Raw genomic sequence first — 13,221 nt, 5'->3', positions numbered from 1 at the left:
CAAGACATTGCCTTTAGAGGGCGATCTCAAACAGTTACCTTTCTATTCCACTTTTAGTTTAATGCCATCCGCATCCTACAATTTTAGGGGTTTCTTTTTCATTTATCTGCATGGTAGCGCTAGCGAAAATGAAACGCCGGCGTGTTCAGAGCGATTTGGAGAATGACCGATTTCAGATCTTTATTAACAACCCTGGTTACTGTAGGCAAACAATATTATAAAACTACTTTTTTTTGAAAGACGGCCTTCAAACTGACTTTGTTGAATATTGTGAACGTGAACTGAGATTTTATAGCTGGGGATGTTTGAAGACCATGTGACGACGTCCACATCGACTATTAGGCCAAGTTTCTTGCATGCACAACTTCCTCGCCCAGATCACTATTCACGGAGACCCGGTGGAGCAAGTTTCCAAATGTTGCTACCTTGGACGTATTTTGAGTGAGAAGCCGGACCTCGATGATGACATCATCAACAATCGCATTTGGCTGGCACATAATGCACACACGTGTGACTACATCATCGAGGCAACAACCACTGCTCCTTAAAGACCTGTACCAAACCAAACTACAGTCGACTCTCATTATAAAGAACACTTTTATAAGAGGTTCTGCTTATAAAGAGCAAATTCTGAAGTCCCAAATCTCAGGTTCTCTTTGTGTTTCTTTGTTTGGCTGTCCTTTTATAAATTATAACAACATTCCTGTTATAAAGAGGTAATTTGGCTAGTCCCATCGCCGACCTTGTTATAACGAGAGTCGACTGTACAGATTTGACTTTTAAAAAACTTTGCGAAAAGTAGTAGGCGGCATATTCAACCTGTTTCTGAGTGTTATGCGCCTATCAAATGTTTCAACCCTCCCCCCCGCGCTGCCCCAGGTCCGATGTCGGGATTTGGTCACGTTTTTCATGCCCCAGGGTGGGGATTTTGGTCACTCAAATAAGTTACATTGATAACATGGCATATACTACTTGGAAAGGCAATCACTAGTGCGCCCCACGTATGTATGTCGGGGCATGGTCGGGGATTGTCACTTAAATTTTGCCCGAGGGGTGGGGATTTTGTCACTTGAAAAGTGACAATCCCCACGTCTTGGGTGGAGCAGCCCGGGGGGGGGGGGAACAATTGATAGGCGCATTAAGCATTCGCATTCTTCTCTCTCTCTCACGATGAAGACAAAATATCTCGACGGACGACATATCACTCATGATGCGCAGCGCGCCAACATTGTACTCACTCTATCTATGCCTCCTCCCCGCCCCCCCCCCCATATTTTATACGGAAGATAATATGTTAGTATTGTGACTTTTTTTTATCACTATCAGAAATAAAACAGACGAAGCAAAACTATTCCTACGTCTCAGTGTTTTTTTTTATGTGGGCGTTTCTTTAGTACGTGTATTACTAGATAATGATTAAGGTATTACGTGCATGGGCGTCGCCAGGATTTTTTCTAGAGGGGGGCAAAAAATGCCAAAAAATGCTTGTATTTCTCAACACATTCTCGATTTATCAGTTTTAGAGGGGGGCAGGGACATTTTGCCCCCCCCCCCCCAACTCATTAAATTTACACCACTTTGTCTTCGCGCCTCTTTGTCTTTTTTTTCTTTTCTTTTTTTTCTTCCTTTTTTTTTTTTTTTGGGTTGCTTTTCCAGGGGGGGGGGGGGCAATTGCCCCCCTTGCCCCCCCCCCCCTCGCGACGCCCATGATTACGTGCGGTCTCGCGGGTTGTTCGTGCATTAAAATGTTGGCGCGAATTTAAAGATAGGCCTATGATATGAATAATGAATAGCGAGTCTCCTTATAAATATTCATACCGTTCTTGCGGCGCTATAAGCTTGGAAATCTAAAACTACTGATATTTATTTTTCATATCATTGAAAAAAAAGTCAAATCCTATTTTTATTTTGTCAAAATAACCTGTACAATTTAGTTTGTCTTTAAATATTGAGAGGACAACAATTTTCAGTGTGTCCACGTGACTTGACGCTTGTACCACCTGATCAACATTTGTCACGTGACACCATATGTCCAAATTTCGCAAAAAGCGCTAGCGCTCGTGGCTGTTGCCGTAATTTTGTGATGAGATTGTCCTCAGTTTTCACGTCAAAATGACGGCTTTTTGTATTTTATCGGGTAAGCTTGAATTCTCCAATATCTATATGAAGTCTGTATACATGAATTAATATAGGAAGAATGAATAATAATTGATTTAATATGCTGATCACCATACGATATGGGAATGGGATAAAACACGGTAGCCCCACGAAAATGGGTCAACTCGTACCCGAGTCAACTCGTACCCCAAAATTTGCACCCAATTCAAGTCGTACCCGAGTCAAGTCGTACCCAGGTTAAGTCGTACCCGAGTCAACTCGTACCCGAGTCAACTCGTAGTACTGTCGAGCGCAATCTGAGTCCCACGCGCAAGTTTAAACCTACGCGCGCAAGTTTAAACTTGCGCGAGTGACTCTCGAAGCACGCAAACTACACTGCGCCATTTTAATTTGCGCGCGCACGTTACAACTTGCGCAAAGGTGATCGCAATGTAAGACCCTTGCGCAAGTTTAAACTTGCGTGCGGAAGGTAAAGTGTACGTACAATGTTAGCAAATGGCAATCGCGGGCTTACAAATTGTGACGGCGTTGTTATCTAGTTTGCATGGCATTTGTTTGTTTTTCCACCACGAACTTTCCATGACTGAGGGAGTTTAATTATGGACTAGGGTTTAACTTAATTAAGTATCTTGCACTCTCCTGAGTATTTGAGTGGGGGGGGGGGGGGCGTTTGGGGATCTTAGTTCCATGGTTTCACTATCCCATTGTTTTTGTATGTAATGTTGATTAATATGATTTTTTTTCAACATTTCCTTTTAAAAATACAAAATACAAATTCACGAAAAACAAAAAAATATTAGCTCGGTTCCCACATAGAAAACAATGAAGATTACACCATTGTTCACTACTTTTCAGATGTTAAAATTCCGTAAAAAAGCACTTTTAGAAATATGCCCTTTTTTGATGAGATATCAGGAAAAAAGTTAAATTTCATGCAGAATCATACCAAAATTCAAACTTGGATAAAATTGGTTTACGAAATGATATTTTCATAATGTAAAAAGTATTTATCATTTTGATGAAGCCTCCTTACCAACCGGGGTGCTAAACCGTCGGGGAGGGGTGCCGTCTAAGTTTAAACTTGCGCGCGCAATTTGAAGCAAGTAAATTCCTGCACGCGCAATTTGAAGCAAGTAAATTCCTGCACGCGCAGGTTTAAACTTGCGCACGCAGGTTTAAACTTGCGCGCACAGGTTTAAACTTGCGCGTGGGACTCAGATTGCGCTCGACAGTACTACTACTACAGCTGTACTACTGGGGCAACTCCTTTTTTAAGATTTGGGATGTGGTCTGTCATACAACTTCAAGCTTGTACGACAGACCACATCCCAAATGTAAAAAAAAGGAGTTCTAGTGCCCCAGTTACTTAGTGGGTCTACCGTCCTTGCTACTTCTGGAATCAAAAGGCTGCTCTTCAATCCCTTTCAACTGAGGGCGCTGTAGGCCTACTCTCTAAGATAGGGCTGAATTATAAGATATATTAAATTACCGCCAACGGTTGTGCAGCACCTGTGGCCTAGTGGATAAGCAACGGACCTCCTGGTTCCGGGTTCGATCCCCGCTGGCGAAATTTTTAAGTTTTTTTTCCCCATCCCAAAAAAATAAGAATATTCTTATTTTATCATTTTTAACATGTCTCAAACATTTTATTGCAGAGTACTACATTTTCTTTTTCAGATTTGTGGCTCTGGAGGATTTTTTTTTTAAAGGGAAATAAAGTCCGAAATTGTAAAATGGTCTGATTCCCATCTTGTGAATACAAAGTTACAACGATAATGTTGGCATGGAGCCAGACTAAAATTTGTCAGCGAAAAATGTATTAAAAAAAACAGTTCAGTGCACATCCGGCAAGCTAACATTTACTAAAGGTTTGCCGTCTCCGGTTAAATATCCACTGCCAAATTTAAAGCTACAGTCCATCATTTGCAGCAATCCAACTGATATTATCTGACGTGATTATTGTTGAAAAACGTGCTTGGTTGAAAGATAGTAAGGGAACTAAACTCCCTGTGAAATTATTCTTTCTGGCAAGCTGTCATTCTCAAGAAATCAACGAAAGAAGGCCTTTCCAACGGTCTTAACATGCGTAAGAAGCACATGCAAGCGTTGACACAATGCACACATACACGCGGGCGAGGTTGCTATAATTTGTCGGATCAGTGCACGTCATCGCGTAGCATGCAATCGGCTCAGTGAGAACGAGTCTTGGACACTGAATTCAGGGCGATCGTGTAGTGTAGGGCCCGGTTCCTATAAGGGAACAAAATCCACTTTAAAATGATTAGACTGACCAAACTAGTTGGCGACATTTTCAATAAACAGGCATGTCATAGATAGAGGGCAGGGTTTTGATTTTTTGAGGGAAATTTGGGGGTAAAATGACGATGACAGCGTGGCGACAACACACGACCCGAAAATAAAGATGGCAATCACCGCGCGATGTACAGTGAGCACGCACGGCGCGCTGAATCGCAAGGCACAAACCGCGCATTTTTTACTCTAATTTGATCAAAACAAAACAGGGGGCCTACACTACACGATTGCCGAATTCAGGCCCAATTCAAAACATGATTCAGCAACTTTTGATTCGAAATCGAGACCCTAGAATGCTGTTTTTCTCGAAATATACAGCTAAAGCTGAGCTGAAACTTCATCTGGTTAGTTGTTCAGCACCCTTCTTTAGATTTTGAGCACGTTTGTTGCTTCAAACGAACAAAATGTACAAATTAAAATGACGGACTATATTTTGAAGTATCTAGTCTGAGTATAGCCCCATAAATGTGGCAAATTTACTGGACTACCTCTGTAAATAAAGGCCACACTTGGAACATGTACCCGAACATGTAGAACTTTGTTCAAATTTTTGGTAATCCTTACTATTAAAGTTTTAGGACCCCGTTCATGCCGTTCATATACATGTAAGGTTATAAGACTCACCAAAAGAGCTGACTAAATATAACTCAAAAGTGACATTCTGATATTTCTTGTCATATATCTGAACAGTATGACACGTTGAATATCAGCAGGTTTAATTTTGTGGAAAGAGGCTGGCAGGGCTTTGATTTATGAGGGAAAGTAAGGGGAAAAACACGACGATGACGAACAGAAAACTGACTCAAAAACCAAGACTGCAAACTGCAAAACAGGGTAGGAAAGTCACATTTCTTTGAGAGTGCTTCCAAAATTACAACTAATATGAATTTATCTGAAGAAAAAAGACTGCTTTAGCCTGCAAAAAACACTTTGGTACTAGACAGTCATCTGCAAAGGTAAGTTTTGAACAGAACTCGTAAAAAATAGAGGTCTCCTAAAGATAAGGATTACCAAGTTTTTATTTTCTCATTAGACTTTTTTTGTAGTTTATTTACGCTTTAAAAGTACACTCACCCTCTTCAATTACAGCGATAGAAAATGTGTCCCCCTTTTTCAGATATCTATATTTCATGTAATTTCCAGGTGCGTTTGCACACGTTTGTGTATCTACATTTCAACATGAAATTACATGAAAACTTAGAAAAGTAGATGCCTGAAAAAGGGGGAAATAATTTCTATAAAGAGGGTGAGTGTATATGCTTCTAAAACGTAAATAAACTACTATTAATAAAGTCTAAATGTGAAAATCCACATTTGACAAAGTTCTACATGTTCGGGTACATGTTCCAAGTGTGGCCTTTATTTACAGAAGTAGTCCAGTAAATTGGCCACATGTATGGGGCTAATCTGAGTATAGCCCCATAAATGTGGCTGTATTAATACTGGACTACCTCCGTATTAACAGCCACAAACTGCCCATATGCTGTGTGTATGTAGGGTCCCGTAGCTAGGGGGCTGAAAATCAATTTCAGATCGAAATTATTTTGTCACTTGGAAATCACCCCTGTAAAGTATGACTAATAAAATATAGCAAAAAAACGTTGAATTCAGCACCTACTTATCCTGTAATCATGGTAATTTGGCGACACATTTTGTCGGTTTTCAAAAAGCATGTTGTCTCTGATATTAACAGACTGCTTCCCGGCCCCCCCTAAAATAGTTACAAGGCCAATGAGGTCAGGGAATCTAACTAGAGATTTTATCATCTACTGAGTGTTCGTCAACTTTGGTAACGTGCACGGTGCGGCTGTTGCCTGCCATTCAAAAATCGTTGCAGCTCTCTGAAGTACCCGAATGCACTACGCGACCGCGGGTGAAGAGCGCACACAAGAGAGCTCCAAAGAGAGCCTCACTGCAGAGAGCTCCAAAGATTGTTTAATGACAGGCAACAGCCGCGTTGCACTCATTTGCATGAGTACCAGTACCAGTACGAGTACAGAGTTGGGCAATTTGGAGTCTTCCCCTGGCTAATGAACTGAGCGAGGTGGTAACAATTCAAGTTGATGATTGAGACGAACAGTCTGCAAACTGAAAAGAATGCAGCGCTCACAAAAATGCGCGATGATTCCAAAAACACATCGAAATTGTGAGTTCTTGATGCATGGAGGTAAAGGAAAATGCTCATATATTACACTAAATGAAAATTTTTCAATTGATATTTCCTTTTTTGCCAATCTTCACAGTGAGGTGGTGATATTGGCAAAAATTGAGCGAGGTGGTCACTGAAAGTAGCGAGGTGGGCCACCTCACGTTTGAATGGGCAGGGGAAACAGACAACATTGTTGATATGGTTGTGGAATTTATTGTGAACAAACCTTTCACAATATTTGGGTTCTAATTTTTCTGTAGATTGGACCAAATGAAAACGACAAGGTTACAACTGGAAAGAGAAAATGAACCGGAAAACCAGATATTGTTGGACAACTTTGGTAATCAGTCACAGGTAAGGTATAAATAATGAAAGGTTTGCGGAAACACCATGTGCGAATAATTTCTCAACTAAGAGAATGGTTCTGAAAAGAACCAGAGGTATAAACTCGACGTTCCGGTCAGTATGCTCTGACCGTCTTCAGGAGAGTGCCTAAACTCTAAGAAAGTGAATACTTAAGTAGCAAAAGGTGAAATCAATGGAGTGTGAAGTTGCATCCTGTGAGGATGCCAAGTAGACAGGATCCCTGAGCAAGCTTAGTGCCCACTGAAGTGGAACAGTAGGGTTGCAGTGTCAGTGGAGGGAGGACCTAGGGTATAGGAGACCCATCAGTCTAAGGTAGTAGCTGAGGACCTAGGGTATAGGAGACCCATCAGTCTGGAGAAGTGGGAGCCAGATGTCGTTGAGATGAAACCCGATGTCTTGCGGAACTGTGTTGTGCTTGCGGATCTCGATGGCTTCCCGTATGCGTCTTGGATGCCAGAACTGGATCGGTGCGATGAGTTCGGCCGCATCCCAATCAACTTTGTGGTCGTTGATGTGGGAATGTTTGACAATGGCCGATTTGTCAAAATCCCCTCGCCGTCCATGTGCTCTGTGTTCCTTGAGCCTAGTGGGAAGGTTCCGACCGGTTTCGCCGATGTAGACTTTGCCGCATTCGCATGGAATGCGGTAGACTCCCGGCTTGGAAGAGGAGTCCTGCTTGTCCTTGTGAGTATGGAGGCTGCCTTGGAGCTTGTTGCCAGATGAGTGGTACACCTTGACGCCGGCTTGTCGGAGGATGCGTTGCAGATGATGAGAAGCTGGACCTATGTAAGGAAGAGTGACTGAGGGAGATACAGTGGGAGGACCTTGGGTATAGGGGACCCGTTGGTCAGGTTTGCTGATCTTGATGCGGTTGGGTTTGTAGCCGTTCCGTTGTAGTGACGTCTGGATGTGCTGGAGTTCACGCTTGAGGTTGTCTTGGTCGCAGACCTCGAAGGCTCTCTGTACTAGGGTGCGGTTGACCGATGACTTGATGCTGGGGTGATGGAACGACCGCTGGTGGAGATAGCGGTCGGTGTGGGTGGGTTTCCTGTAGACGCTGTGTCCCAGGGTGCCATCCGGATTCCTGGAGATCTTGACGTCCAGGAAAGGAATGGTGCCATGCTGTTCTTGTTCCATGGTGAAGCTGATGCTGGTGTGTTGCTTGTTGAGGTACTGGAGGAAGTCTTGGAGTGTGTCCGGGCCATGGGGCCACACTACGAAGGTGTCATCAACGTAGCGTAGCCACAGGCTCGGCCGAAGATCCGCTGTGAGTAGGGAGGAAGACTCGAACTCCTCCATGAAGATGTCGGCTAGGACCGGGGATAAAGGAGATCCCATGGAGGTCCCAGCCGTTTGCTCGTAGAACTTGCCTTGCCACTGAAAACAACTGGAAGAAATACATGTTAGTAACAGATCATGAATTTGGTCGGGGGACAGGTCTGTGCGTTCAGCGAGAGTGGTATCATGTTCAAGTCTTTCCTTAGCTAGTTTGCAGGCCTCGCCTGTGGGAACATTGGTGAAGAGTGAGACGACGTCAAAACTGACAAGCAAGTCAGTGGGTTGGACAGTGAGGTTTCTGGTGATGCTGACAAACTGGGAAGAGTTGGACACATGGTGTGGTGTCTGACCCACCAAGGGTCTGAGGATTTTGGCTAAGTGTTGGGCTGTGTGGTAAGTGGGGGAACCTCGAGAGGCAACTATGGGGCGCAGAGGGATCTCAGGTTTGTGAATCTTTGGTTGACCAAAGAACCTGGGACAGATCGAACTGGAGGGTCTGAGTCGTCTGTAGAGGGGGGTGGATAATGCATCTGCTCGATGCAAGAGGAGAAGTTGGCTGGCAACTCGCTTCTCGATGGCGGGGATGGGGTTCTTGGGGAGTGGGCGGTATGAACCAGAAGAAAGTATGTCTTTTACCTTGTTGCTGTAGTCCTCCCTGTCCATGACGACGGTGGCGTTGCCCTTGTCCGCTGTGAGGATGTGGATGGAGTTGTCTCGGCGAAGGTCACTGACAGCGAACCGCTCTGGTTTGGTCAGATTAGGTTTAGCTGGGCGAGCCTTGCGGAGGACTTCATTCATCTTGATGCGGACGTCGTTGGCTGCTGTCTTGGTGAGGTGTCTGAGGGCTGGCTCCGTCGACTGGATGATGCTCTCGATGGGTACGGACTTTGGAGGAACAGCAAAGTTCATGCCAAGGGACAGAACTTTCGTTTCGGTACTGTTCAGCTGTCGGCTGCTGAGGTTGACTACCGTATGCTTGGTGAAGGTGTCTTGACTACGGAGATGAGGTGGATGGCGCCAGGATATAGGGGATCCAGATGGCAGGTTACGCGGGCGAGAAGACTGACGCCAGGATATAGGAGATCCAGTTGGCGGGCTATGTAGGCGAGATGGATGACGCCAGGATATAGGAGATCCAGTTGGCGGGCTACGGTTACGGTGGAAAGGAGTCGGAGTATTACGTTCCTTGCGTTGCAGGCGGTAGAATTTCCTAAGTTGTTTCTGACGAGTGGTGGAGAACACAAACTGGCTGGAAGAAGTAGTGAGAGAACAAATCCTGTCGAAGTGGACTGGTTCCAAGGTGGAGCGGAGATCCTCTTCCGTGTCGGTGATCTGCTGGTCGAGGATGGCGAGTTGTAGTCTGGTGAAGGAGATGCGTTCTCGGATGAGTGCGGAGCTGGCTCTCCGGAGGATGTCATCCGATCGGTTATTGCGTATGGGATCGCGGATACGCAGACCGGCAGGAGTTATCTTAGAGTCGCGGCATCGCTTGAGGAAGGTTAAGTTGTTGATGAGTTTAGAACGCCGAATTGACGTCCGTTCATACAACCTAACCTGGTTGGTTACCAGCTCCCCGTAGAGCGAAGATAAGTAAGATTTGAGGCTTTGCATGGTGAAGATCACCGACACGGAAGAGGATCTCCGCTCCACCTTGGAACCAGTCCACTTCGACAGGATTTGTTCTCTCACTACTTCTTCCAGCCAGTTTGTGTTCTCCACCACTCGTCAGAAACAACTTAGGAAATTCTACCGCCTGGAACGCAAGGAACGTAATACTCCGACTCCTTTCCACCGTAACCGTAGCCCGCCAACTGGATCTCCTATATCCTGGCGTCATCCATCTCGCCTACATAGCCCGCCAACTGGATCTCCTATATCCTGGCGTCAGTCTTCTCGCCCGCGTAACCTGCCATCTGGATCCCCTATATCCTGGCGCCATCCACCTCATCTCCGTAGTCAAGACACCTTCACCAAGCATACGGTAGTCAACCTCAGCAGCCGACAGCTGAACAGTACCGAAACGAAAGTTCTGTCCCTTGGCATGAACTTTGCTGTTCCTCCAAAGTCCGTACCCATCGAGAGCATCATCCAGTCGACGGAGCCAGCCCTCAGACACCTCACCAAGACAGCAGCCAACGACGTCCGCATCAAGATGAATGAAGTCCTCCGCAAGGCTCGCCCAGCTAAACCTAATCTGACCAAACCAGAGCGGTTCGCTGTCAGTGACCTTCGCCGAGACAACTCCATCCACATCCTCACAGCGGACAAGGGCAACGCCACCGTCGTCATGGACAGGGAGGACTACAGCAACAAGGTAAAAGACATACTTTCTTCTGGTTCATACCGCCCACTCCCCAAGAACCCCATCCCCGCCATCGAGAAGCGAGTTGCCAGCCAACTTCTCCTCTTGCATCGAGCAGATGCATTATCCACCCCCCTCTACAGACGACTCAGACCCTCCAGTTCGATCTGTCCCAGGTTCTTTGGTCAACCAAAGATTCACAAACCTGAGATCCCTCTGCGCCCCATAGTTGCCTCTCGAGGTTCCCCCACTTACCACACAGCCCAACACTTAGCCAAAATCCTCAGACCCTTGGTGGGTCAGACACCACACCATGTGTCCAACTCTTCCCAGTTTGTCAGCATCACCAGAAACCTCACTGTCCAACCCACTGACTTGCTTGTCAGTTTTGACGTCGTCTCACTCTTCACCAATGTTCCCACAGGCGAGGCCTGCAAACTAGCTAAGGAAAGACTTGAACATGATACCACTCTCGCTGAACGCACAGACCTGTCCCCCGACCAAATTCATGATCTGTTACTAACATGTATTTCTTCCAGTTGTTTTCAGTGGCAAGGCAAGTTCTACGAGCAAACGGCTGGGACCTCCATGGGATCTCCTTTATCCCCGGTCCTAGCCGACATCTTCATGGAGGAGTTCGAGTCTTCCTCCCTACTCACAGCGGATCTTCGGCCGAGCCTGTGGCTACGCTACGTTGATGACACCTTCGTAGTGTGGCCCCATGGCCCGGACACACTCCAAGACTTCCTCCAGTACCTCAACAAGCAACACACCAGCATCAGCTTCACCATGGAACAAGAACAGCATGGCACCATTCCTTTCCTGGACGTCAAGATCTCCAGGAATCCGGATGGCACCCTGGGACACAGCGTCTACAGGAAACCCACCCACACCGACCGCTATCTCCACCAGCGGTCGTTCCATCACCCCAGCATCAAGTCATCGGTCAACCGCACCCTAGTACAGAGAGCCTTCGAGGTCTGCGACCAAGACAACCTCAAGCGTGAACTCCAGCACATCCAGACGTCACTACAACGGAACGGCTACAAACCCAACCGCATCAAGATCAGCAAACCTGACCAACGGGTCCCCTATACCCAAGGTCCTCCCACTGTATCTCCCTCAGTCACTCTTCCTTACATAGGTCCAGCTTCTCATCATCTGCAACGCATCCTCCGACAAGCCGGCGTCAAGGTGTACCACTCATCTGGCAACAAGCTCCAAGGCAGCCTCCATACTCACAAGGACAAGCAGGACTCCTCTTCCAAGCCGGGAGTCTACCGCATTCCATGCGAATGCGGCAAAGTCTACATCGGCGAAACCGGTCGGAACCTTCCCACTAGGCTCAAGGAACACAGAGCACATGGACGGCGAGGGGATTTTGACAAATCGGCCATTGTCAAACATTCCCACATCAACGACCACAAAGTTGATTGGGATGCGGCCGAACTCATCGCACCGATCCAGTTCTGGCATCCAAGACGCATACGGGAAGCCATCGAGATCCGCAAGCACAACACAGTTCCGCAAGACATCGGGTTTCATCTCAACGACATCTGGCTCCCACTTCTCCAGACTGATGGGTCTCCTATACCCTAGGTCCTCAGCTACTACCTTAGACTGATGGGTCTCCTATACCCTAGGTCCTCCCTCCACTGACACTGCAACCCTACTGTTCCACTTCAGTGGGCACTAAGCTTGCTCAGGGATCCTGTCTACTTGGCATCCTCACAGGATGCAACTTCACACTCCATTGATTTCACCTTTTGCTACTTAAGTATTCACTTTCTTAGAGTTTAGGCACTCTCCTGAAGACGGTCAGAGCATACTGACCGGAACGTCGAGTTTATACCTCTGGTTCTTTTCAGAACCATTCTCTTAGTTGAGAAATTATTCGCACATGGTGTTTCCGCAAACCTTTCATTATTTAGTATCTTCACCATGCAAAGCCTCAAATCTTACTTAGGTAAGGTATACTTTACGTTATCCCGCGAGCGCGAGTGGAACACGGAATAATGTAGTGCGTCTGTGTCCCACATACCACGAGGCCACAGGCCGAGTGGTATGTGGGACCAAACGCACTACATTTTCCGTGTTCCATGAGCGCGAGCATGATAACTAATTTATCTTCAAGCAAACTTGACGCGCAGTACAGTTGGAACGAGCACGTTTTACACGAACATTTCAGCAGTTTAGTGCATGCAGCTGGAATGTCACTCGCATCTTGGAATTGCGCAATACGCAGGGTGCGATATGGACCATGCAATACAGCCTCAAATCACACTGTTGTTGCCATGGATCGACCAATCAGGATCGAGAATACAAGTTTGCTTGAAGATCAACGTACATGTACATGCAGCACAAGTTTTGTTGACATCGGACGTCATGGAAGCGAGAACAGGCAATAGCCTCTCAACATCAACAATTCGATTGCTTACTTTGTAAATGAATTCTCTACTAACACAGCCAATTACTTACGTAGTTTAGTTTACGTTTGGACTAGTTTCACTAGTCATCCTCAGAACGAAGCACCACCAGTCGGTTGGTGGCGCTGTTTCCTGCTGCGGCCACTAGATGGTGGTCTGGCCGCTTGTGTCCTCCCCCGGGTTGGTACGAGGGGTATGAGGGGGGTGCCATATGTGTGACAGTTCATACCCTCCCTTATCTCTGTTAAGAGTTGATCGTCATCTCCTTA

General features: G+C 46.2%; 1 protein-coding gene and 2 pseudogenes across 1 annotated transcript in view; 2 read left to right on the top strand and 1 right to left on the bottom strand.

The window, feature by feature from the left end:
* The first annotated feature begins 2,015 nt into the window (after positions 1–2,015).
* The window catches only part of LOC119744773, a 30,364-nt gene continuing 19,158 nt past the window's right edge, over positions 2,016–13,221 (top strand). The window contains exons 1-2 of the mRNA XM_038220907.1: positions 2,016–2,137; positions 6,841–6,934. The gene's annotated coding sequence lies outside the window, so the exon portion shown is untranslated. The remainder of the gene's footprint in view (positions 2,138–6,840; positions 6,935–13,221) is intronic.
* Positions 7,598–9,842, bottom strand: LOC119744783 (annotated as a pseudogene).
* On the top strand, positions 9,847–11,801 carry LOC119744789 (annotated as a pseudogene).

Source organism: Patiria miniata, unplaced genomic scaffold (assembly GCF_015706575.1).
Source record: "Patiria miniata isolate m_02_andy unplaced genomic scaffold, ASM1570657v1 HiC_scaffold_12, whole genome shotgun sequence".
NCBI classification, from domain to species: domain Eukaryota; kingdom Metazoa; phylum Echinodermata; class Asteroidea; order Valvatida; family Asterinidae; genus Patiria; species Patiria miniata.
Note: the sequence above shows the minus strand (reverse complement) of the source record. Positions and strands in the feature narration are given on the sequence as shown.